Genomic DNA, 27,509 nt, shown 5'->3' on the forward strand with positions numbered 1-27,509 from the left:
ACAGGGCCTTTGAATATATTAAGCAGAGATAGATAGATTCTTGATAAACAAAGTTTCTATGTTTCTATGAAGGTTATTGGGGTAGGTAGGAATGAGCAGTGGCCAGATCAGCCATGATTTTATTGAATGGCAGAACAAACACACGGAATCAAGCTGCCTATCTCTGCTCCAAATTCATACAGTTGTAAAAATAAGAAGGTATCTAAATTCTCTTATTAATTTTGAGAACCTTAAATGCTTTAAAAAATAAGTTACTTCTCCTTCTAATCAGTTCCTCCAAAATCTAAAATAAGAGTGCACTGTAATTCATCATGTTAAGCCAGTGCTGAGGTATTTAGACTTCCTCCTTTTAACGTTGTTAACTCGTCTGTGGACAAATATGAAATTAAGAAGCTTTAGTTAAAACAGTCATTAATGTGCTAAATAGAAATTAAATTTGTTTCAGCAAGGAGGCACGAGTACAGTGTACTTACTTGATGCTTCCAAGAAAAACAGAGGAAACCCTTCTGATTATCAGTTTTGCATGATGAGAACAGTGATTGGGAGTTGATTCTTCTCAAATACAGTGAAATTAGACCATGGCCAATGCTGAGCATGCTGTCCTACTGAGAACATGCTAAGTGCTTGGTGCATTTGCTGAGCACACTTCCTACTCATCTAATTTGCATTTTGGAGCATTTGTTTTCACATTTATTAGCACTGAGATATTTTTAGTTTCACTGAATATACAATTAAATTTTGAAGACGCCCAAGCTTTTAAATACAGGGAGACATTTCAATTGTTAGTAATCCCAAAAAGTATATGGACATAATATTATATTCAAACTATGTTATGAGCAAGATGACAGATGCTCTTTTTTAATAACGGTTTGCATTTAGCTAGTGCTATTCATCATAGAATCGCTGCATGACGACAGCACAGGGGACCACACAGTTTTCTCTGAGGGCTAGCCCCATTCCTTGCCTTTCCTGTATAGCCTATGTAGTTTTCTTCCGATACTTATCCAACTCCCTTTTGAAAATCATAATTGAGTCTGCCGCAGTCAAAATCACACTGCCGGAAGGTATGTCCTTTTGAAATCTATTACTCTCCTCGCAGTTCAATATCTCCAAGTATTTGCAAGTATCATTCTAAGACAGCCAACACAAAATTAAGTATTAAATCTCAAAGAAGCTCAATGGAGAGAATGGCGAGAGGATTGAACTTGCTGCCACAGGCCTCAGCGAACAGTACAGATTCATAAAGGGCGACTTGGCAAACATATGAATGAAAAGGGAATAGAGAATTATTACAGTAGATTTAGATGAATTAGGATGGGAAGAGTGTTGAATGAAATGTAAACACTGGTATGAACTGGTTGGGCCAAATGGCCTGTCTTACTGGTTAGATCCTATTTGAGCTCTGAGCCAACTGCAAATATGGGAACTATGAGCTGAAGCTTCCCCACCCTGTTGTGGTAGCTTGAAAGGGTAGGAGAGTACGGAGAGATTGAAAAACATCAAATTCCTTACTTTGAGAAACCATGTTGTGGTTTTTCCCTCAAGCCTTAAATAACAACTTCAGAATCTCACCATTGAGTGTGACTACTTCATGTTCATATATTTACATTTCATTAACACCCTAACTTGCTTTTTCTATGCATCAATTTTATTCTCCTTTCCAAGAAACGATTCAGCCCATATTCCTAACATGTAAATCAGTGTAGGTAGCTGGTGGCTGCCCCTTGCTAAATGCTAGTCCTGTCTATCATGTAACTGCTTCTTCACAACAACATTGTCCATGGCCACCACCCTCCACCATCATTCATCCACGTAAGTCAGCATAGATGAATCAGCAACCTCCTCCCCATTATTGCACCAAACTCACACACCAGTTCAATCTTTCAACACTTTTGCTTTGGAGCTGAGGGGTCATCTCCAACTTTTGCCCTACCCAGGGGAACATACACAGGATGTGCCTTATAGCTCTTAGCCTGCTTTCTTAGCACTCAATAACTCTACACTTACCTGGGGGTTATAACTCTCTGTATGTTTCAGATTGTTAGAACATAGAACATAGAACAATATAGCACAGAACAGGCCCTTCAGCCCTCAATGTTGTGCTGACCTGTGAACTAATCTAAGCCCGTCCCCCTACACTATCCCGTGTTCTCTTAGCGCATACTCACACACTCAGCAGAGTTATGGGATGCCATCCTTCTGTGGCTACATTGCTTTGTTTGAGCACCAAGGTCTAGGAACTTAGAACAGGAGTGGGCCATTCAGCCCATTAAGTTGCTCTGCCATTTAATATGGTCGTGGCTGATTGAACTCTTCAATTCCTATTACCCACACTAAACCAATAAAGGAATGGGGAATCAGAAACCTATCAGCTCTACCTGAAGCATACTCAAATGCTGAGCTTTAAGAGCCCCGGGGTGGAAAATTCCAAAGATTCAAAACCCTCTATGTAAAACTGGTCTCCGCATCTCAGTCTTAAATGTCAATCCCCCCAATTCTGAAATTGTGCCATCTGGCTCTAGGCTGTCCACCAAGGAGAAACATCTTACCTACATCTACCTTGTCTATCCCTTCAAGCATTTTTTAGGTTTCAATGAGCTCACCGCTTATTCTTTGAAATTCCAAAGAATAAAAGGCCAGTATGCCCAATCTCTCTTCGGTGAATGTTTGTTGCACTTCCTTTATGAAAATAATACCTTTTCTGTGATTACATATGCACTGGACTGAGATAGAGTTCCAATCACCAGTGGAATCAAAGCTCATAAGGAATAAGGCAGGAAAATGGAGTGGAAGGTTTTCTGATCATCCATGATCTCACTGAATATTGAAGAGTCTCAAATGGCGAAATTCTGCTCCTAATTTCCTGGACCATGTGCTCAAACAAAAGTTTGAAGGTCATCTAAAGTCTTAAGGAGACCAAAAGTACGCACAGAACTCCAGGTGACATCTAATCAAGCTCTTATAGAAATGAAGCATGTCTTCACTACTCCTATACTCAAATCTGCTTCTGTTAAAGTCTCAATTTTACCATTCTTTCTGACACAGTTATTGTTACCCAATCACAAGCATTCAGAATTCTCATACAATCAGGATCCAAGATTCGAAAGGGAAATTCCAAATGCTTCGGATCCAGCTAACACAGGCTTTACCGGTATTAGTTCTTGGAAGGGAATAATGGATCAGATTCTTTCTTAAAGCTTGTTCAAACTGACCTTAATCCATGAAGACAGAATCACCCATCGTGGCCAAATATACTGGTACTAGTGAGTGACCCTGGCCACTGGTGTTCAAAACACACAATCATCTTGTGGCAGCGATAAGTTGAGTCCTCCCAGCTGCCACTGGCATTTCTGATGGAAGCAGGTGATTCCACTAACAGGCAGCCACCAACCCCACCATCCCATACCAAATACCCCAGCTGTGCCAGATACCAGGAGGTTATAGTAGCTTGTTATATCTGCATGTCAGCCTTCGGTGACTTGTTGAAAGGACACCAAGGTATTTCTCCACTTTCCAACCTCTCACCATTAAAGTTATACTTTGCACATCTCTTCTCCCTGTCCAAGTGATAACCTCACAGTGTTCTAAGTTTTTATTACAGCAGGAGGAGATTTAGAGGGTGATTGAGATCCATAAAATTATGAGGGGCATTGATAGGGTAGAAAAGAAGAAACTTTTACACTTCCTGGAAGGATCAATGACTGGGGGCATATATGTATAAGGCAAGGGGCAGAACATTTATAGGAAACATGAAAAAAAACGTTTTGACCCAGAGAGGGGTGGGTATCTGGAACTCACAGACCTAAGTGTGGTACCAACAGAAACTCTCATAACAATTAAAATGTATTCAGACAAACAAGGCATAGAAGGTTCAGGGTCAAGTTCTGGAAAATGAAATTAGGATTGTGAGGTGATAACAAAGTGTGAAGCTGGATGATGATAGCAGGCCAAGCAGCATCTCAGGAGCACAAAAGCTGACGTTTCAGGCCTAGACCCTTCATCAGAGGATCTGATGAAGGGTCTAGGCCCAAAATGTCAGCTTTTGTGCTTCTGAGATGCTGCTTGGCCTGCTGTGTTCATCCAGCTCCACACTTTGTTATCTTGGATTCTCCAGCACCTGCAGCTCCCATTATCACTATTAGGATTGTAAGGTGGATGTTTTGATTCACACAGACATGATCGGTCAAAGGGCCTTTGTTCTTCCGCTGCTGTAGGTCTAAATTAAGAAAACAAAGTGTTTTTTGTCAATTTGAAAATCAGCAAGAATTTGTAAACGGAAGGTTATGCCTCATAAATTAGATTGTGTTTTCTGATGACAGAACAAAGTAGGTGGATGAAATAAATGCAATGGATGTTGTCTACCTAAATTTACACAATAGGCTGTTTAATGAAATTGGGGCTCATAGAATCAGAGGCGTAGTTAATAGTGAAGATGATATCAATCAACCACAGTCGCAAATGGATAGGCAAACAGCATAGGGAGACAATTGGAACTCAATACAGTGAAGTGTGGGGTGATGCATTCTGGTGGAAAGGCTATGGGAAGACAATGTAAACTTAAATGGTCTGATCATGAAAAGGTTTATAGGAACAGGGGTATCTTAATTTGTACAGATTTTTGTAGGGGCAGGACGTAGCGAGAGATTAACCGGCAAATATTTGGGATCTTAAATAAGCAAAGGCAAATCACAAAAGTTATATTGAACTTTTATAGCACTCCAGTTAGACAACTAGAGTACTAGCCACACAGTTTCAAAAGAATGTAAAGGTTTGAAGAAAAAGCACCATAAATATTACCAAATGATTTCAAACAGAGGACCATTTAGCCTCAAGTATCACTCGGAAACCTAAATGGGCGATTGGGGCAGGATCCCACAGACATTTAAGAACAATTTAGTTGAACAGTTGAAATGCTGTAGCTTATAAGGCTAGAGACCATCTGCTGGATAATGGGTTTAGTTTCGATCACTGATGACCACAGCTGACAGGATAGGCTGAAGGGCCTCATTTCATGTGTAAGATCTTTTTGGAATGTCTGGAATGAAGGATGTTGACAGGAAATCTGACAGAAGTGTACAAGATTATGACAGACTTACATAAAGGGGAGAAAAAAATGTTAGGGACACATTTTCAAAGTGTGGACAAGGGATAGAATGAGAAAACTCCACCCTGCTTCTCTCCAAAACCACTCAAGACACATTAATATTCTGCCCTTCAGCAGCATTGAACCCTTTGCACCTTGATCCGAGCTAAATTCTCAGAGACACTTCTGATTCGTACATTCTGGGTCACTTTCAGCCGCTACACTGTTTGCTTTCCCTACGGGACTGGAGAGGTGACTCTTCGGCAGCAGGGCATAGCATCAGAGCAGTTAGCTTATGAACACCTGTGAAGATGCAACATAAAATGCAACAAGTAGGAGGTATATTGGCTCACTTGGGCAAAAAATACACCAAGCCATCAGATTGCTGAAAATGAGATTCTTTTGCTTGAGAGCTCAAGTGGAGCATTTCAGGTCATTGTGTTCTGCTGCACAACATTATGCATTAAAGAGGTGAGAAATTGCCATGCACTGAGCTGCAAGACCCAGATTCATCCAACAACAAGGATAAACAGAAAAATGAATGACACCCGCTGCAATTGGCTGGGGAATAGAATGGTTTGCCTGTAACCTGGCCTATAAGACCCTCAATGTGTACTGATTGGAGACAGAATAAGGTTCCTTCAGGTTCTCTAGATTTCCACCTCATGAAATTTGGTTGTGTAACTGCCACTGAACCTGGCATACTCCCTCCTAACCAAGCTGCAGACCCACAGTCTCTGGCATCCAGAAGGTCTCCAGGCCCTGAATATATACAGGCCCAGTTGCAACAATGCATCATTCTCTCATTTCTGACTCACCTGTTTCTGCCTTGGTGGGAGATTACTCATGATTCAGCCAAACACACTCTAATCCATGACAAGACCTATCTTAGAACTTTCTGTTCACCTACAAAACATCAATTATGTCAACTGTGAACGATATTCCAAAATGTCCTGCAACTGGTTGTATAACTTCACAGTATGAACTGAAACCCACACATTCAGTCTACTCCTTCCATTTGGTGCTGAAGATTGGAACACAAATGTTTGCATTGCGCACCTCTCCAGTCAGCTGAGTTCAAAGGGTGCCATTAACACTTGGATCTCACCTTGACCTTATAGTCGGCTCAATCTGCATGCAGTGACCTGTTGTGAGGTTGGGGATTGTGGAGAGGAGTAGAAGAAAGAAGGAGGCTGTGAGGGGAAGATTATAAAAGAGAAGGCGATTAGAAGGAAACTGGAGAAGAGGGCTTTGGGAAGAAATAAGGAAGCCACATTGCAGGGAGAGGGATGTCACAAGGAAAATGGGCAGTTTTATTTTCATCCCGAAATGAGCAATTATCTAACTGGGAGACAAGAAAACTTAAAATTACAGAGGTGATGAAAAATAAATGTGGAACCTCCAGCTCATGACTGTCCAATTTCAGGACTTACAATCTGGGAAAAATGTAAGTGATGCTATTGTTAATGAACACTGTGTCAATATCAAATTTAGATCAAGATCTGAGGTTTAAGATTTAGTGAATAAGGTAGTAATTGCTTGCTTAAAATCTTCCAGCTTTGTGCAGATGGAATAAAACACATGAGTTTGACAACACCAGTTCTACTAGACGTGTGTTTAGAATGATGGATTTTTATTGTGTAGAAGTGTGTGTCAGTTATTTTGAAAAAAGAAATCAATATTTTGCTGAGTTTTGCCTCTGCCAGTGATCTTGTGTCAATTTAAATACTGTCATGTCTAAGAAATTAAATGTCTTCCTTGTGCATTGTGGCTTTAAGTTTGATGGAGTGTCGGTAATTGAGAATATTAATGAATATTTCTAATTCTGCTTTTGTGTGAACCAAATACAACACAACACAAGTACCTTGTTATGATATTACTGCATCGCTTGATAATTGATCAACTGAGAATGAAAAAGTAGCCCCTGAAAACCTAAAAGAAGCCCTGAAGAAAGTCGCAAGAAGAACCCCTAAAAATTATTTTGATTCCTGGCAATGTGGCCAGGTTCAAAGAATCAGAACTGGCTGTAACATTAACGTTAGCAATGTGAGATCATAAAATGCATTGCTGTTGATAGAAGCTGTTCAGTGTGTTGCAGAGCTATACGTGCACATACTGAAACCTATGCTTTTAAATGGCCTTTATGAAGAAACACAGAGTACAGAAGTGAAGATGGTTTGCTGAACCTATATTAAATAAAAAGTTCAACATTACTGTGAACGCAGTTTCCAGCAGCTGGAGGGATATGAAGGCTCTGACAAAGTGTTCAGAAGAGACTAATTAGAATGACTCCAGAGGTGAGAGATCACAAAGAAGCTGGGGCTGTGTCAAGCAGGTCGAGGAAATCAGACAGTGATTGGCACATTAAGGAAAGATCAAACAGAATAATTGTTTCCAATGTCTGAAGGGTCAATAATCAACTGGCCCAGATATTTTAAAAAATGAGCTGTGGATGCTGAGAATCAGAAACAAACCCAGAAATCACTGGAAAAATTCAGCAGGTCTGGCAGCATCTGTGGAGACAAATCAGAGTTAATGTTTCAGCTCCAGTTCCTGAAGAAAGGTCATTAGACAAAGATGTGAACTCTGCTTTCTCCCCACAGATGCTGCCAGACTTGTTTGAAATTTTCCAACAATATTTTTGTTTTCGCTCAGATTTAACTTCATTTAAGCTGATTGGCTGAAGATCCAGAGGAACCATGATGTAAAAAATTATCACAAAGAGTGGTTTGGATTTGAAATGTACTTTCTCCCTGATATTGTGATGGATGCAGGTCAAAAGGAAGTTGAATAAATACTTGGAGAAAGAAATATAGGGAAAGAAAGGGTAGGATTACAACTGACTGGAGTTGTCGTCAAACGGACAGGCACAGATTCAATAGCTGAATGGTAGTGCATGTGCTGCTCTATTTTAGATCACAAAATGCATTGTGAAGAGACTCTTGAGCATGGGCATTAAGAAGCCCAGAAACAAAGAAAGGACCAGTGCCTGTGATTTCTCTCCCTGGCTTTTAGCCACACATTCTCTGTACTGGACATTGGTTAAAAATAGCAGCTGGCTCTAACATTCCAAGGCTGGTCAGATCAGAAGCAGTTTGCAGCAACAGTTGATCTTCCAGCATGTCCATTCCCACAGCCTAACTGATACGGCTGAATTGCAGGGTGTGTGCGCCTGCCTGGCTGGGTTTATCACCATGGCACCTGGACCTCCACCTCTTTGAAGAAATGACAATAACCTTCCCACCCCTCCCGCACAGCAGGAGCAGCCCTCTTGACTTTGAATATCAGGTATATTGGCTACCACAGAATAGAGTGCAGTCAGCCACCCCGTCTCCATACAGTTCTAGTCCTGCTGTCAGTAGACTCAATGTAACTAAATGTGTCCACCTTATGAGAACTGAAGAACTTTCTACTTTTTATTATTTTGTAGCTTTTTATTAGTAATCCTCATTCCTTTGAATGTTAATTGTAAATATTACTCCAAATTCTCTTTTATGGAAGCATTTTTAATGCTGTGTGCAAAGAACTATTACCTGCAACACCAATATCAAGAGATATCTGTGGCTCTTTAAAAGTTAGAAACATCCTTTTCGACTTGACAGAAACAAGTACAACAACAACAAGTTACATTTATCTAGAGCCATTAAAGTAAAAATGCTTTCTAAAACAAGCACTATACCAAGTACATAAGAAGACATTAAGCCAGTTGAGGTCAAGGAAATTGGTTTTAAAGGACTGTCTTAAAAATCTAAGTTTTATTTACTTCAGAGTCATCCAGATTATAGCTGCATTGTGGAAAGTTGTATTTCTAACGGTTAAAGATTTTGATTGGAGCATGATCGTCCAGCGTTTGACTTTGATTTATACCAGGCTCTCTGTGAACCATAAGATATAAACATGCGGGCGGCATGTTCTTCCAATCTCTACATTTCCTTTCATTGTATTGTCTTATTAATTTTATTTTAAGTTTAAACACAGCGACCTGGGAGTGATAGATGAAAGACTTGGTGCAAACAAATAAAAAGGCAGTAGGCTGTTGGAAAATGTCAAAGTTATGGAGGGTAAAATGTAAAAATTCTTGATTGGCCAGGAATGCATAGAAATAGACAAGTTTGAAGGTAACAAAATCATGGCTATTGAAAAATAAAGAGACAGATGTAAACACACACATTGTAAGACTCTGGCCAATAAGAACGTCACCTGCAGCTGGTACAAATTGTGCACTGGAAGCTTTTAGCTAAGTTTCCCATGACAACATGTATGTCGAAAGTCAGTCCTCTCAGTGAATACACATCTGTTCATGTATTTATGGAAATATCCGTTAATTAATGTTGTAGCATCTTTTTAATCTAATTTACTTGATTTTCACCATCTGTCCTAAGTGAAATATGTTTTGTTAATTTTTTTCCCTCGTTTCAGATAGCCAGTTGCCCTAATAGGTTTAAAAACATATTACACTGAATGCTACAATTAATTTTAGACAACAGCTAAGTCCTCAGGCTTGCAATCACTTTCTCTGCCTTCTACTAAGTAAGGAACAAGTGAGAATTCCTGCTATATGTTGGAGTTGGAAGGCATTGAATGACATAGGCACTCGAGCACATCTCTCAACATTAGGATTGCAAGCTATTTGGTAATTGATTAATGAGCCAATCCTAAACTAATTAAGCAGTTTTCCAATATGCATTCCCAGCAGGCCAGGCAGTGCTGGGGACCTGCAACTGGATAGCAAATCCTTAAAAAGCTTTTCTTTTCAACTAAACATTGGAAGCACGCCTTTAAACTCTTGGACAAGGTAGTGGATTTTATTTGTATGTAACACCAGGTTGTGAATTCAATAATGGGTGAGATTCAATGTTAAAGTAACCATTTATCAACTAAACATTATTTTCTAACACCATTTCAACATTGTCTGTGTAAATAATAAATTGACAATACAGAAAGTAATGCCTCTTTGTTTTCCATTAGTCCAATGAGAATACGATTCACAAAGAAAAATATATAAGCATCAAAACGGAACAGAAAACACTTGAGGATTTGACTAAATCATTCATCTTTGTCTCACAATTACTATAAAAGGCAATGCAAACATTGTAGCTCATATGTCTTGGAAAACTTCATGACTACTTAATAGAATAATTCATGTCATTCAACCTACAAAAGACTACGTGGGTTACATCATAAAATAGAGGGGAAGCTAACAGTATTATCATTTATTCTAAGGGGAACTGCATGCAAAAGTCAGGAGATAATGCTTCTGTTATATAGAACACTGATGAGACCACATCTGGAATATTGCCTACAGTGTTGGTTTCATTTAAGGAGGGATGTAATGCAGTTCAGAGAAGCTTCACCTATCTAAACTTGGAATGAGAAAAATTTGGATAGGCTAGATTTGTATTCCCTGGGGTTTAGAAGATTGAGAGGTGACTTAATCCCGATGGGTAGTTGTGGAAAGAATGCTTCCTTTTATGGGACAATCTGTTTAAATATTGTGGGTCACTCATTTAAAATAGATGAGGCAGCTTTTTTCTCTTCCTCAGTGCTTGGATATTTGGTGTTCTCTTTCTGAAAAATGTCAGGGGTATGTGGATTTGAGGTTCCAGTCAGGTTTTTTACAATAACATAACTGGCTTGTTTGATCTTGTTCACATTAATAATGTTTGGACCCTATGTGGATAAGGAGATAGATTTTAAAGGGAGAACACAGCAGGCCAGGCAGCATCAGAGGCATTTTGGGTCAGGACATTTCTTCAGAAATGGGGAGGGGGAAGGGACCTCCAAAATATATACAGAGAAGAGGGGTGGGGCTGGGGAAGGGAGGTGGGACGGTGATAGGTGACTTTAGGTCAGAAGTGGTGGGGATGGGTGAGGCCGATAGGTGGGAGAAAAGATGGATAGTTTGTGTCCCGTCTAGGAGGTGGGAGGGAAGGGCCCTTAAAAGAAAGAAAGGTGGAGAGACAGAGAATTGTAGAAAGGGTATTCAGAGCTTGGAGCCTAGGGAAATTAGTGGTAATATTAAATTTTAAATATGTGGAATATATAAATAAACATGATTTAGCATGAAAGTAAGGGAGGTCTGTTTAGTTTCGATTACGTATCTCTTTAATACAGAGACTTGCAGATTCTTAAGTAAAATGCAACGGCTAGTAAACTTCTTTATTGCAATTGATCTTATTGACAATTATCTTTTGAAACAAATAATCTTAGAATGAGATTAGTTTGAGTACCACATGCAGAGAGATTCAATTTGGCACTGTTTGCCTTCCCAGCAGAGCAGGGCACCAAGAATCTGTGACATTTCTCTCATGGTCAGATTCCTGTAAATTCCATGTAACAGAGTAAATTAATTCTTACAGATATGTGACAATCAAGTTCACCATTTGTATCTTCAATTAGTGAATAAAAAACGCCTAATTGTGAGAAGGTTTTAGTCTGTATATTTTAGGCTTCAAACACAGAGCAGAGATAATTTTCAGTTTTGTTGAATAGTCCCAGGAAAAGATAGCTGCAGCAAATTTGGAACATCTTCGGACTTATATCAGCATTGATACCTATAAAGAAGGTAAGTTTTGCCAAATATTTTGGGGTCTAAGGTGGCCAATATGGGGTGTTGATGTGAAATATGGTTTAATCCTGTTTTAACCAGTTTCTGGTGAAGTCTCCAAACTCAGCGCAGCTCCGGACAGAATACTGAAATTGTTAAGCTGTAGTGTGAGGAAGAATGTCCCTGTTTACTCAGCCAGCCCCACTAGCTGATTGCAAGAAAGGTGAACGTAAATATGGTCTCTTCCTTTGTGGATACCTTTCTTCAGACAAAACGAATTCATGCTTCAAAAGCAGCTAATTTAACAGGTTGTTTGAAAGAACAGAAGTGTGATTTTATCAGTTACTGAGCACAAGAATAAATATTAACGCAGCATACATGAACAAAAATTAGGAATAATGAATATGTCCAAAGGAAAACACAAGAGATGTACAGATCAGCTTGTCATTTGTGAAGAATAAATGACAGAACATTGCAAACACTACATTAGATGGTAGTCGTCGTGTTGTCATTGGTATTTGAATAGTTGATTGAGATTTTTGGCTTTGCTGGTTGATTGAAATTCTTTTGTCCTGGCTCCTTTTGATGGTAATAAAATGTGAGGCTGGATGAACACAGCAGGCCCAGCAGCATCTCAGGAGCACAAAAGCTGACGTTTCGGGCCTAGGCCTTTTGATGGTAGCTGGCTGACAGTATTCAGAGTGACTTTTTTCCTTTCATTTTCTACAGTGCAGGTAAGTTTAATGGCTGTTCTCAAACAGCTTCTGTGAAGCATCGGGGGTGGAAATGTTTGTGAATGCACTGCCAATCCAATGAGCTGCTTTGTCTCCTGTGGTATCATTGGCCTGCTGTTGCAGCTACAGCATTTGTATGACTAGTCCAGCTCAGTTTCCAGCCAATCTAAACTCCCGGCACGTTGATAGTGGGGGATTCAGTGATAGTGATGCTATTGAATATAAAGAGGCAATGGCTAGATTGTATCTTGTGGGCGATGTTTGCCTGGCATTTTTGTGGTACGAATGTAACTTGCCACCTCTCAGCTTAAAGCTGCGTATTCTCCAGGTCTTGCTGCATTTGTGCGCGGGCTACTTTAGTGCCTGAGGAGTTGCAAATGGTGCTGAGCATTGTTTCAATGCAGAGATAGCCAGAGACTTTTTCCTAGGGTGGAGGTAGCTATTATGAGGGGGCATAGTTTTAAAGTGAGTGGAGGTAGATATAGGGGAGACGTCAGAGGTAGGTTCTTCACTCAGAGGGTGGTCGGGGCGTGGAATACATTGCTGGAGAGGGTAGTAGTGTCGGCCTCGTTAGGGGCATTTAAGTGGCTGTTAGATAGGCAAATGGATGATAGTATTAGGTAGTGGTGGAGGTTAGATAGACCTTAGGGCAAAGGTTTGGTATAACATCATGGGCCGAAGGGCCTGTACTGTGCTATACTGTTCTACGTTCTAATCATCAGTGAATGTCCCCACTTCTGACCTTATGATGGAAGGAAGGTTATTGATGAAGCAACTGGCCGGGCCTCGTGCATCATCTGGGAAACTGCTGCAATGATGTGCTGCACCTGAGGTGAATGATTTCCAATAACCACAAGAAGTTCTAAGGAAGGGTCACCGGACCTGGACCTATAACTCTGTTTTCTCCTCCACCGATGCTGCCAGCGCTGCTGAGCTTTTCCAGGAACTTGGTTTTCGTTCACAAGCATCCACTATTGTGCATGATATGACTCTAAACAGCAGCAAGTTTCTCCCTGATTCCCATTGTTTCTAGATTTGCCAGAGCGTTTAGTGCCAATTCAATCAAATATAGCCTTGATTTCACTGGGTCTCACTGCCCGTTCACCTTAGGAATTCAACTCTTCAGCCGATGCTTAAAACAAAGCTGAAATGAGTTCAGGAGCTGAGTGGCCCTGCAGAACCTTAACAGGGCATCAGTGAGCAGGTTATCGCAAAGCAGCTGATGCTAGATAACACTGTTGATGATACCTTCCATTACCTTACTGATGATTGAGAGTAGGCTGATGGGGCGGTAATTGGCCAGGTTGGATTTGTCCCACCTTTTGTGTACAGGACATATCTGGGCAACTTTCAACATTGCTGGGTAGATGCCAGTGTTGTAATAGCTTGGCCAGGAGAGCAGCAAGTTTTGGGGCACAAGTCTTCAGTACTATTGCCAGATTGTTTCCTTTTCTGGGCACTCGTTGGCTCCAGCCATTTCTTGATGTCCTGTGGAGGGAAATGAATTGGCTGAAGATGCCCATCTGTAACGATGGGAACATCAGCAGGAGCTGACGCAAATTATCCATTGAGCACTACTAGCTGAAGATTGTTAGAAATACTCCAGCCTTGTTTTTTTGCCTAGATATGCTGGGCTCCTCAATTGTTGAAAATGGGGATATTTGTCGAACCTCGAACTTCATAAAATTGTTTAATTGTCTACCACTATTTTGCTGAATCTCTTCTGCCAGTGGGACAGGGCATACCTATCCAAGAATGGTGATTGTATTGTCTGGGACACTGTGTGTAAGGTATGATTTTGTGAATATGACAGTCAGGCTGCTGTTTGGCTAAGCTGTGAGACTGCTGTCCTACTTTTGTTATCTTCAGTGACTATTTCACCAAAATTGAACAAGTGCCACCTGACTTCATCCATAATATTCGTGGATACCTTGAAGCCAAGTAGAGTAGCACAAGCTGTTACAGGAGAGTTGGGCAACAGATTGGGCATCTTTCACCAAAAGCTCATCCTCCAAAATTTCTAGTATATAATTCAAGAATCTAAGCCTCCTGTCTTTTTGCACATTCTGCAATGTGCAGCTGTATACTAGCCAGAGCACCTACACTTCAGAGTAAGAAGCAGGAAGGGGCCTCTTCCATGAAAATAGCATTTAATCAACACCCAAATGCTAAAGCTGAAGGGTCTGGAGCTAAATTTTAAAATATATTAGTTGGATTAACAGCCTCTTAATGCCTCTTCCACACTTTGGCCAAATTCATCGATGAGTTCGAATAGAGGACTTGTTAGGTGAAGATTCTTGTAATTTAAATGATTAAGGGTTTATACAATTAAAGGTATATTTCATGTATAGAAAGTAGAGAGTAGGAATATAACAAGTCACTTTCATGTAGGCAGACTGTGTACTTTAAGGGTCATAACTAAGGCATAAGTAATAATGCCAGTGTCTTTGCTAAGGGGACTAAGAGTAATGTTACTGAGGTTGCTGACAATATCATGTTCCATAGGGTAATAAATCATAACGTGGATGCAAAGAGCCCGAAAGGATTAATATAGGCAAATGAATTGGCAAAAACATGACAGATGGAGTATAATGTGGAATAATGTGAAGTTGTCCACTTTTGTAAGAAAAATAAAAAAGTAAAATAATTGGCTGGATTTCATGTGATAGGAACCATGATGCCGTGATTGAAGGGTTCGCTCATTCATGGGGGAAACTCTGCATTACTTGCCTGCTGCAGCATAACTATCCTGATTAAAGTTCAAGCCTGGAAGGAGCTGGTACATGGTTCCTGCCTCAAGGATGTCTATTAGACTGGTTAATAAGACAATTGACTATCATTGCCCTGAACCTCATCGTATTCAGCAGTGGTTCAAGGATGAAGAGACAGCTGTGTCAGTTTCTTATACTTCCCAAATTCTGCTAGGTAAAACTCTGTCAGGTATGCCAACAGCCTCACGGGTATCAGAGGTGGGGGGAGTTACTCTTCCTGAGGACTGTGTACCTGATCATGGTGAGCAGTCACACAATGGGAGACCACTGTAAGCCATCAAAGTGACCTTGCTTCTAACCCAACATACATTACACCAGAGATAATGGGAACTGCAGATGCTGGAGATTCCAAGATAATAAAATGTGAGGCTGGATGAACACAGCAGGCCAAGCAGCATCTCAGGAGCACAAAAGCTGACGTTTCGGGCCTAGACCCTTCATCAGAGGGTCTGATGAAGGGTCTAGGCCCGAAACGTCAGCTTTTGTGCTCCTGAGATGCTGCTTGGCCTGCTGTGTTCATCCAGCCTCACATTTTATTATCTATACATTACACCATATTTCCTCTCTGGTAACGTGTACACTGCAGACCCCATCCCAACCTCATTTACCATTGGTCAGGGATATTTTGGTAATGCTAGGCCTCCGGATACATTACAGGAAGCTGACCTTGCTCCCTCTGGCACTGACGATAGTGACAATCAGACACCCTCTCCCAGGCAAGAGTCTGCTGGTCTCTGACTGGTCTGTAGGCCCTCCACAATGTTTCTGAGTCCTAGGGAAGGCCCAACAATTTCCACTTATGTACCTGAAGAGTACTTAATATTTTTGGCACCCCCAAAAGAATTTATTTTGTTTTTGTGTTTTTTATGCCCACACCCATGGGGACTGGGTTGAAGACAGACTGGTACAAGAGAAAAAAAAAGTCATTTATTTAATACATGCAAGGACTAAATACAAATATACATGGTTTTCAGGGATTTGTCTGGCTCTAATCTTACTGGGGCATTATTGAAAGACCGGACCATGGCCGCCACATGCTCACTGGTCTATTCCACTTTCTTCTCTGCCTGTGTTTCACTCTTCACTCTCTTAAGTCCACCCACATTATGCTATGTATACCCAACGAAGAGCTGCTCCTTGATGTTATCATAAAGTCGCTCCAGGGTACCAAAACGCTCACAAACCAGAACTGACAGGGATTCCCCGCTGGCTCCCCAACTAGTAGCCAAGATTCCCTTGTATTGACTGATTGTAGCCCATTTTTGAAATGGAAAGAGTTTGCAAAATGGAGCCATAAGTGAGATTTTAGTGCCTTGTACACATAGTTAACATGCAGGGACAGCAGATAAGAAAGGTATAATATTCTTGTGGTTACCACTGCCCTGAAACAGTACTGGACTAGCCATGCAAATACTCTTGCAACAGGAACAGATAAGACGCAAGGAATCTTGCAGCAAATAACTCACATTAATTCGTTAAACGCTGTCCACAATGTACAAGACACAAGTCAGGACCATGATGGTATGTACCCCACATGGTGGGTTGACTGCAGCTTCAATGACACACGAGAAGTTTGACACCATCCAGGACAAAGTAGTCGACTTGATTGGCACCATGCCCACAAACATCCATTCCCTCCACCACTGATGCTCAGTAGCAGCACTCTGTACCATCTATAAGATGCACTACAGAATTTCACCAAGACTTCTTCCAAATCCACGACTACTTTCATCTACAAGTACAAGATCAGAAAGTACATAAGGACCTCACCTGTAGATTCCCCTCCAAGCCACTCACTATCTTGAACCAGAAATGTGTTGCCATTATTTCAGTGTAGCTGGGTCAAAATTCTGGAACTCCCTCCCTAATGGCATTGAGGTTCACCTGCACCAAATGCATTGCAGCAGTTCAAGAAGTTTGCTCAACATGGCCTTCTCAGAGGCAACTAGGGAAGGACAATCAATACTAATAGAATCAAAAATATCCATTCCACTGAATGAATATAAAATTGTGATATTCCAATCCATTAGAATTAAGACTATGAATAAAGAAGCCTGATTAATTCTGCAGAGCTTTAATGAGACCATACCCAATTGGGAGGAGGGCATTTTCTGATGGTAAATCTTGCCCAGACCATACCTCTAAATCCCTCGAATTTAGATGAATGAGACATGATTGAACTGATGCATATAGAGGGGGCACAATATATTGAGAGTATTTCCTGCCTCTTACCCAACTGTCCCCAATCTATTTGAAATTTTCTGGGGAGATTGTTTGCAGTGCAACCATTGGGATGCCAGCCCACTCTTAGGCCGACTGGGCCATAGAGATTCATAAAGGTCTACAGAATGGAAACAGGCCCTTTGGCCCAACCTGTACATGCCATCCAGTTTTCACAATTCAACTAGTCCCATTCGCCTGCATTTGATCCATATCCCTCCATGGTTATCCATTTACTGCGGTAAAAACCACCTCAAGCCTGAAGAAAGCCAATTTATTTCCCTCAACAGATGCTGTGAGCTGTGGATTTTAATCAATACTTCAGAGACTTTAGAAGGTAAACCAGAGAATCTTTTCTTCCTGCAAGAAAATTAAGTTTCTTGGAGCAGGAAGGTTGAGGAGCAGCAAGCCCTGACAAGTGAAAAAGGACCATCTCAGTGAATACCATAGACAGGACGATTGAACTGCCTTCTCAGCATCTCCCTCTGCCTGTGGCATCTTTGTTTTTTTCTGTACCTATCTGTATTTGTGCAGGGGGGGGGGGGGGGGTTTATAAGAGGTTTTGAGTTTTAACCACTAGAGTTAAATGTTGACCTGCAGCTATAATCAATTTAGTTGTAACCAATGATTATTCTTGTTAAGTAGAGAAACCTGGTCATGCTTTCTGTCCATCTGGGTCAAAACAAAAACAAGTAATTTGGAGAATTCTGTGTACTTTTATAAAATCATTAACTTTGAGGCGACTTTGGAAATAGCGCAACCTGATTCCCATCACACTACACAAGTGACATGCAACGAAGTTTGGGCTGTTTTTGAGATTGATTTGAAACAAAGGAATTGAGAATTTGTGTGTGGCGTTTGGGATAAATTAGTGGATGGGCACCAAAAAGCCTCATCTTGCTAGCATGGGTATTCCTGTGGCAGGGTGAGGCCCATGCCATGCAGGAAGCCTTTAGTTGCATGGGCTGGTGTCACACATAGGAAAGAAACACTCTTGCAGGCTTCACAAGCCATTTGGAAATGCTCCTATTTAGTGACACCCCAACCCCCAAATCCCCACCCCATCCCACCCCACCACACCTACTCCCAATCTCCATCCCGTTTCCATGCTGCAGCAGGCTGGCAGACATCAGCAAAATTGCCCAATTGTGAACTCACTCTGGGCTCCTATGGGGCTGACTGTAATCCCACCGCTGGTCACCACTCACTGTGGCACTGGAGAGCTGCTGGTCATCTGTTTGTCTGGTAGGTGCTGAAGGCTGTACTACCTACTGAGACAGGGGGAGAAATTTTGCCTTAACTTGCTTTAAGGTTAATGTCAGGATTGCGAGCTGGCTCCCCACTGACTTTTCGCCAAGTGCTGGGGAAAATGGTATCCTGTAAAATACTTGAGGGGCTTGACAGAGTAGATGCTGGAAGGATTTCCCTTGCTGGGGGTCCCCAACTATGACGGGGTGTCGGGGGACGGGGAGGAATCGCCATCCCAGAATGGAGGAGCAGCTATTTTGGGATAACAAAGTGTGGAGCTGGATGAACACAGCAGGCCAAGCAGCATCTTAGGAGCACAAAAGCTGACATTTCGGGCCTACACCCTTCATCGGAAAACTATTTTGGAGTGAGATGAAATTCTTAATTCAGAAGTTTATGAACCATTGTAATTCGCTATCCCCAGAAGGTGGTGAATCCATAGTCAATAAGTGTATTTAATGCAGGGATAAGTGGACTTTTGGATGCTAAGGGAATTAGGAAATATGGAGATAGTGCAGGAAGATGTAGCTGAGGTAAAAGATTAATCCTGATCTTACTGAATAGTGGAACAGGCTTGACAAGATAATATGCCAGTCTCTGCTTTCATGTCTTCTTGTATAACCATAATATTGTATCAATATTGCAACAAATAATTCTGAGAATCTTTAATGAAACGTATTTTGCAATTACATAATATATAAATTGTATAATCGATTTCCCATGTTAAAAATAAAGCCCGTTATTATTAAAAAACTAAAACTAAATATAGAAACATACATAAAGCTCACAGTTCAGGAAACCGAACTAAAATACTCGAAATATTCAGCAATCTCGCAACTTCTGTAGATGGAGAAACAACGTGTACATTTCAGGCTGAGGGGTCATCAATTGAAACTTTAACTGTTCCTCTATGAACACACGCCACCAGTGCTGCGACACTTTCTTTTTATTTCAGATTGCCAGCATCCACAGATCTGAGGAACGGTCACTGGACCTGAAACATTAACTCTGATTTCTCTCCATGGATGCTGCCAGACCTGCTGAGCTTTCCCAGCCACTTCAGTTTCTGTTGTTGATTTCCAGCATCTGCAGTCCTTTTGTTGTTTTTTGCCACAGTACATTGTTTCTGCAAACCGCAAAGCTGACTCACACAGAACAGTTGCTACTTTGGCAAAGACTCAAACACAGGGGACAATCTAATCCTAAACGATAAAGATTATCAGCTGATCACATTTGCCTGGCAAATACATTTCTTGTCACGTCCCTATTCCAAACAATAGAGCAGTTTCTAAACAGTGTTTTGTTTTCATTGCTTCTCCTAAACTTCACGTTGATGCCAAAGGCAGTATTCTAGGAGTTAGAAATACTAGTGTAAAGGTTCTGCAAGCAATAAAGTGTGCATTCTGTGAAATGCTTACTTGAGGGGCTGCTGGGTATAAAACATGAATATGGATGACACACTTACTACTACTAACTACTCTACAGAGGCTATTAAATGTGAGCCGTTTTCACCCACAGACTACGGCCACATTGCTCTTATGTGAGCTGTATCATCTAATCCACCTAATGCATCTCTATACTCAGTAAGTCAATGATGTAGACACTCCTGAATACATTTAGTGGAGTAATGAATGCTCTTGCAAATTTCTGTACATATGAAAAGAAAAATACATTGCAAACAACAGACTACTGAAATATTTGAAAGTGTTCTCAAAACACACATCACTTCAGTTGGTGATAACAAAGTGTGGAGCTGGATGAACGCAGCAGGCCAAGCAGCATCTTAGGAGCACTAAAGCTGACGTCTCGGGCCTAGACCCTTCATCAGAAAAGGGTTAGATGAAGTGTCTAGGCCCAGACTGTCAGCTCTTGTGCTCCTGAGATGCTGCTTGGCCTGCTGTGTTCATCCAGCTCCGCACTTTGTTTTCTCGGATTCTCCAGCATCTGCAGTTCCCATTATCTCTGATCACTTCAATTGGTATCAGGAGGAGGAATAAAATAGTTTCGTGTCCAGAGCTCTCCATTAAACTATTTGTTTTCTACTTTCAGATGTTGACGCCATTGCTGGGGTAGTTTCTCAAGAACACGCTAATGGGCAGCTAAGCATAGAAGATAATTTTGAAAGAAATGGGTTCCACCAATTATTTAGCATCTAATTCAATCAAGAGTATAATTGGAAAATCCAATCAGACTGTCTTCTTGTCAGCAGTGAGGTTAAAGTTACCCTCAGAGAAACTTAGAACACATTGTGTCTTTGCCACCTCTTTTAAAGAGCTAACCACTTTAGTTCCACACTCCTAGCTTTTCACCAGACCACACAAAGCAGCCGTCTACAAGAACATTACAAATGGCCTTTTGCAAATTTCTTTGGAATTCCTTCATTCCATTTTTCAGGGCTGAATTTTGCCAACCTTCTGTGTGAAAAATAAAATCCTCCCCATTTCCTTTCTAATTCTGGTCCCAATTACGGTAAATCTATTACCCCTACTTACTGACTCACTGGCTAGCAAAAACAGTTTCTCCTTATTTGCTGAACTGAAATCCCTCATGTTACCGAAAACCTCAGTTGGGCCATCCATCATCTTCTCTGCTTTAAAGTAAGGAATGCCACTTTCTGAAATCTAACCAGGAAACTTAACTGAAATCTTCCACCTGTGGTATCATCCTGGTATATGTCCTCTGTATTTCCAACCCTTGCGCAATAAAGATGGATTTTGTTCATTGTTAAATGATGCATTTCATGAATAGATACTTGGTTCATGTTTGCTAGTTACAGAGAAACAATGACCCATAGACTGGTTGGATGCACTAGATTTTAAACGCTTAATATGTGCCACGGCCTAATCTTATCAGAGGTTGACACAATGGCTGGTTTGCAATTCAGACTAACTCCAACCGCTCAGGTTCAATTCCGTACAGGTTGAGATCACCATGAACATTTCGCCTTCTCAAAATGAGATGCCTTTCCCGTCACCTGAGATGTGGTGACCTCAGATTAAACTCATTTCTAGTAGTCTTTCACTCTGTAATGAGAGTGGAACTACAGTGACCTTTACTTACCTTTAAGTGAGAATTACATTAAAATTGAGAGCTGAGAAAACCATGAAGGAGAAAAAAAGAGGGTCATCATCTATAACATACAAACATTTAAACAATGCCTTCAAATATTTTGTTGTTTGCAATACATTTTTCTTTTCATGTGTACAGAGATTTGTGAGAGCATTCATTACTCCACTAAATGTATTCGGGAATGTTTGCATCATTGAAATAAAAAAGTACATATTCTGGTCAGAAAAGTTAGCACATGCTGAAATGCTCAAAAATAAGAGCAGGCTTTATACACAATCCATCACCATTTTGACTATTCTTCAGAAGCTGACCAAGATTAGATCAATTTGAAAAGTGTGCAATTCAGAAAAACAGATATGGAAATTAAAATGTTAACTTTGTAAGAGCTTCCTGCATGCATACCAAGTGCAGAACTTAGTGCCAGGACACCAAACTAAAAGAACACTCGAGCCACTGATTCAGCAGAAGAGTGGTGGGAAGTTAGAATGTTTAAAATCAGAAACTAGATCCCAAACTTCACCCGATGTGCCATCTTGTCATTTTGCTTGGTTGGTTGTGAGAGGTGAACTAACTTGTTCTCAAGGGGCAAATAATTTATTTGAATAAAGTAATGAAGCTTACAATAGTTTCAGGTTTATCTGCTGTATTTCAGATTTCTCCTACGTTGAGAAAAATGGCAGCTGAAATGAGACGCGAATGCTTGGATTGGGGTGCCTTTGAAATGCTACTTGAACACTGCTTATGGGCCAGGAAATGTATAAGTGCTGAAAGGTTAACATGTTTTAAATGTTCACCGGGAATTGCTGTTTCTTTCTCTTTTGTGATCCTTTCATTTTTCTCAAACTCTTTCATTTTGGCTTGGCTGCAATTTACCCTAACAAATACCCTTGTCTTACTTAAAAGCATCCAACATAATTTCTGTTTCAATGAATAATTATGTCAATTAAACTATACTGGAAAAATTAACTTGACCTTTGAGAAAAGATTTGCATGAGCTCCTTTTCTACAGATGAGAACTTGCTCCAATGAATTGAAACCTGCCGATTAGTTGATGTAATTTTGCTTACCAAATTATCTACACAATTATCCAATACAAACTCTGAGAATTGCAAATGCTTAGCTGCGTCAGAAAGCAGGTGAACCTCTGTTACATGCAGACCACAGAGATTGGAAAGGATTCCACCATGCCATGAAATCTGTGAACCCCAGTGTACTGGATCAGCACCTATCCTCAGTGCTAACAGGTCAACACTGCTCAGAGAAAGACCCCAAGTCAGTGAAAGAGCATTTTGAGTACATCTTCAGTCACTCTTTGTTCAATTAAACAAAGAAACAACTGCACAGGTTATCGTGCTCTCTTTGTGGCCTTTCTAAGGTGTTAAAAATGATAAAAGCTTCCAAATGTCTTGTCTAGCATAAAGATCAAGGAGCTGATTCTATCCCATTTAAGATCTACCAAGGCTGGAGGCCAATGTCTGAACAGGAAACTCTGTATTTTTTCAGTCTTTATGAGAACAAGGAACCATCCTGTAAGAATGTAAAGATGCCCCTTTCTCATTCTCAGGTTGAAAGGGGTTCACCAAGCAACATTCATTCAGGAATTCCATTACTCCCCACATTGGTAAAATCTTTAGCAGGATCCTTCTGAACCATTTAGTTCATTTCATCTTTTAGGATCTGCTGCCAAAGAGCCAATGCAGTTTAAGAGTAAAACAGGTGGAGGAACCACTGACATGGATTTTGCCATTAGACAACTCCAGGTGAAACACAAAGAAGAGAACATGGATCTCTACATCATGTTTATTGACCTGAACAAGGTATTTCACTTCAGTCATGTGATCCGTAATGGAGAAATTCAGCTGGCTTCAGAAATTGATCAAAATGGTATAACAGGTCCATGACTCGCTCCTTCATTTCTCTATTCTGTAACTAAGGATTGTACCTAGTTACTCCAAACTTCAGATGGTGCTTAAGTGGCAACTCTTTTCACTGTACTCATTTGAGTACATGTGATAATAAAGCTAATGATGTAATTACATCAGCTGATAGTGAATTCCCTTGACCCATTTCCAGCCACTAATAGAGATTAGTAGGAGTTCAGGCCAGCACCAACTCTCAACGGCACGCTTTTCTCCCTATGCTCTCTGATGCCTTCAATTAGTGATTGTGGCATCAAAATCAGGTACGGCAGAGATGAGATGCCACACAGTTTCAGGTAATTCCAGGTAAAGAATTGAACTGAGCTGAATTGACTTAGCTTTATTGTCACATGTACTCAAATGAGTACAGTGAAAAGAGTCGCCACTTAAGCACCATCAGAATTATGGAGTAACTAGGTACAATCCTTAGTTGCAGAGTAGAGAAGTGAAGGAAAAAAAAGTAACATGACCATTATACACAATATGACCACAGGTGAGAAAGAAAACATGAAGCAAAGTGAAAAAGACAAACATCACAGTCTCTCTCCAACAGAAGACAACACAGGAGGCCTGAACCAAGTTCATTTTGCAATTTCCTATTTGTTGATGACAGCGCTTGGGGAGTTGATAGCCTAGTGATGTGATTGCTAGATTATTAATCCAGAAACTCGGGTAAATGTTCCAGGGATCTGGGTTTGAATCCTGCCTTGGTAGATGTTGGAATTTTAATTCAATATTTTAAAATCTGGAATTAAGAATCTACGGCTGACCATGAAACCATTGCTGATTGTTGGAAAAACTCAGTGAAAGAAATGAGCCATCCTTACCTGATCTGGCCAACGTGTGACTCCAGACCGACAGCAATGTGCAGTTGACTCTTAACTGCTCCCTGATACTTAGCTGTACTAATTGCTACAAACTTTCATGTGCACTTCGCAGTTCAAGAAAACTGTTCACCACCATCTTCTCTACGACAACTAAGAATAGACAATCAACACTGACCAACCAGCAGCACCCAGTCCCATGACTGAATAAAATAGAATGGCCTGTTGCTACTTCGGAGCTGGATGTGCAAAGTAGCATAGACTTGTTCTGTAATATAGACACTGCCACAGCCGTACTGTTAGCATGAAGACAATTTGGGCAATGTATTGAACTGCTCCAGGAAAATGCTATCTTGAGCCTAAGGTCTCAGTCCATGACTAGAACCTGCAAACAGTGAATAAGGCAATTATCACGGCAACACACTTTTTTGGGCAGCCTGTATGAACAACGAGACACTTTTAAGAATTGCCAAAGTGAGTATGGCTTTCAACAGACTTTGAAAATCAGTCTGGGAGAGAAGAGGAGGAAGCCTGCTATCTAGCTGAAAGTCTATAGAGCAATAATTCTTCCCACTCTGCCCCAAAAGTACGAAATTTGGACTGTGTACCAGCATCATGCCATGAAGCACAAATGCTTCAGCTTCCTTCAGAAACTTCTAAAGATCAGATGACAGCACAAAATAGCAAACAGTGGGAAGCTCACCCAACCTGGCATTCCTGGCATCTACAGCATATTGAGACAGCCTCAACTGAGTTGGGCTGGTCCTGTGGTCAGAATGCCAGACACTCATTTATGAAAATGAATCTTCCACAAAGTGCTTGACTCTGGCACTTTAACAGACAGTGCTCAAAAGACAAAAAAAAACACATAGCATTCAGAAAGCTTCAGTTAGGAGTTTTGATATTGACTCCGGGACTATGAGAAGCTCACACCGCATGGCTTTGACCAGAGACAACCAAATTTTAAAAATGCAGGTTCCTTCAAAATGTACATTAGAGGCAGGGAGAAAAGACAAGAGAGGATCCCTGAGCCAGCAGCTCCCCTACAACTAAAATATTTGCATTATCTTTTCCTAGTTTGCAGCACAGCCTTCCAGCCACAGGTCAGCCTTAGCAACCACTCACATATTCACTGGAACCCTATGAAACATTCCAGATGATAAACTCGGTATCTTCATGTCAAATCCATCAACAAAAATGAACTAAATTATGAGAAAAGAACAATTATGTAAGCACAGAGGTTAGTCACAACATTTGAGCATAATTTGGAGGGCATGAACCATTATTGTTTGCCTTATTTTGACGAGCAGGTTTCATCTCACATCATTTATTTGCTTTGTAATCTATTAATTAATAAGTTGGAACCTAAAATGAGATTTGATGCAATATTCTGCAGCTTCTCATACATCAGGTGGAGAATACTACAGAGGCATGGATTCAGCATTGATGAAATATGAGAAAAGTTTCCCGTTCATTTCATTATTAATACTCAGCCAGAAATTAGAGCCAGTAAGGATACTCTTGAAGTTACAAGTTGGTGAAGTATTCTAAGATGGGGAGTCATAATTATCCATACACTGGGTTATTCGGAAAGAAGCACTTTGTTATTCACGATTTTATTTCACCATTTGTTACTTAAGTTGTCTCTGAACATTTATTGTTTCCTCCTGAAGTGCCCCATTCTTTGAATCTCTCAAAGTACCTAAACTGGAGTCCTTTAAAGCTGTGAGGGGATCGTTTGTACATTATCAAGGAAATAAGGATCAAAATTGATTTCCTTTTTGTTTTCAACCACTTAAAACAATAGCCACCTTGTAGCTATGGTGGAATCTGTAGTTGCAGGATATGTTTGACAGTTCTTAAAAAGATTTTACTCGTCCAAAAAACTGAAAGTTTTCTGAATTACTTTTAACAAAAGCCTTTGAATATTTTAAAGAGAACATAATTAAAACATACCATTCTGAAGTTTGACATAAACACTCATTTCTTGGAACTAAAGCCATGGTTCAGCCTCATGCAGCTTTGAAAGAAGTGCAGCAATAATAAATTTACCTGAGATAGTCTCACAGGTCTGTTCTGTTCTTGTGGTGAAATGAGGCAGATAAAATTATAAAATATCGCCCACTGTACTGCATGCTAAAAACTTCACAGCTGCTTCAGAGCTTGCAAGGAATTCATTGGACTTCTTCCTGTTTTTTACCTAGCTTGCACAAGTCCACAAATCCTATTGGATAGCTCTTCGAGCTCAGCCTACTTTATTTAAATTCAGGGAAATCAAACTTGTTCCGAAGCGGAGTGTACTGAGAACTGTTTATTAAACATTTCTAAGATTGATTGCTACACCCAGTATGTCATATCATCTGAAGTGTGCTAACTGGAGCCAGTAAGCTTGACAAGTTTTTCCTACAAGTTCTTCTAACTTTTCTTCATTCATGGGATATGGCCATCACTGGTCCACACCAAATATAGTTACCCATCCCCAATTGCCCAGAGGGTAGTTCAGTGTTGACCACATTGCTGTGGGTCTGGAGTCATGTGTAGACCAGACGAGGTAAGGACAGCTCCGAAAAGGATATTCATGAAGCAGATGTGTTTTTCCTGACTATCAACACTGGTTCCATGGTTATCATTAGACTCTTAATTCCAGATATTAACAGAATTCAAATTTCACCATCTGCTATGGCAGAATTCAAACCCAGGTCCCCAGAAAATTACCTGGAGCCTCTAAATGAATAGAACGGTGATAATACCACTTAGCCCATTATCTCCCTAAATGGTTAAATTGCCAACTGGTGCCATGGTGGCTCAGTGGTTCACACTGCAGCCTCACACTGCCAGGGACCTGGGTTCAATTCCAGCCTCATACTGGTCTGTATGGAGTTTTCACATTCTTCCCATGTCTGCATGGGTTTCTTCCAGGTGCTCCGGTTTCCTCCTACAGTCCAAAGATGTGTAGGTGAGGTGGACTGGCCATGCTACATTGCCCATGGGTCTAGGGTGGGGAATATGGTGTAAGGGTGGGTCTGAGTGGGATGCTCTTTGGAGGGTTGGTGTGGACTCAATGGGCCAAATAGCGTGCTTCCAAAGAGAGAGG

General features: G+C 40.7%; 1 protein-coding gene across 3 annotated transcripts in view; it reads right to left on the minus strand.

Annotated features, from left to right (window-relative positions):
- Window positions 1–26,579, minus strand: part of itprid1 (ITPR interacting domain containing 1) — a 147,488-nt gene extending 120,909 nt beyond the window's left edge. For all 3 annotated transcript variants that reach the window (XM_048529826.2, XM_048529827.2, XM_048529824.2), the window contains exon 1: window positions 26,468–26,579. The gene's annotated coding sequence lies outside the window, so the exon portion shown is untranslated. The remainder of the gene's footprint in view (window positions 1–26,467) is intronic.
- Between the last annotated feature and the right edge of the window lie 930 nt (window positions 26,580–27,509).

Source organism: Stegostoma tigrinum, chromosome 5 (genome assembly GCF_030684315.1).
Source record: "Stegostoma tigrinum isolate sSteTig4 chromosome 5, sSteTig4.hap1, whole genome shotgun sequence".
Lineage (NCBI taxonomy): Eukaryota > Metazoa > Chordata > Chondrichthyes > Orectolobiformes > Stegostomatidae > Stegostoma > Stegostoma tigrinum.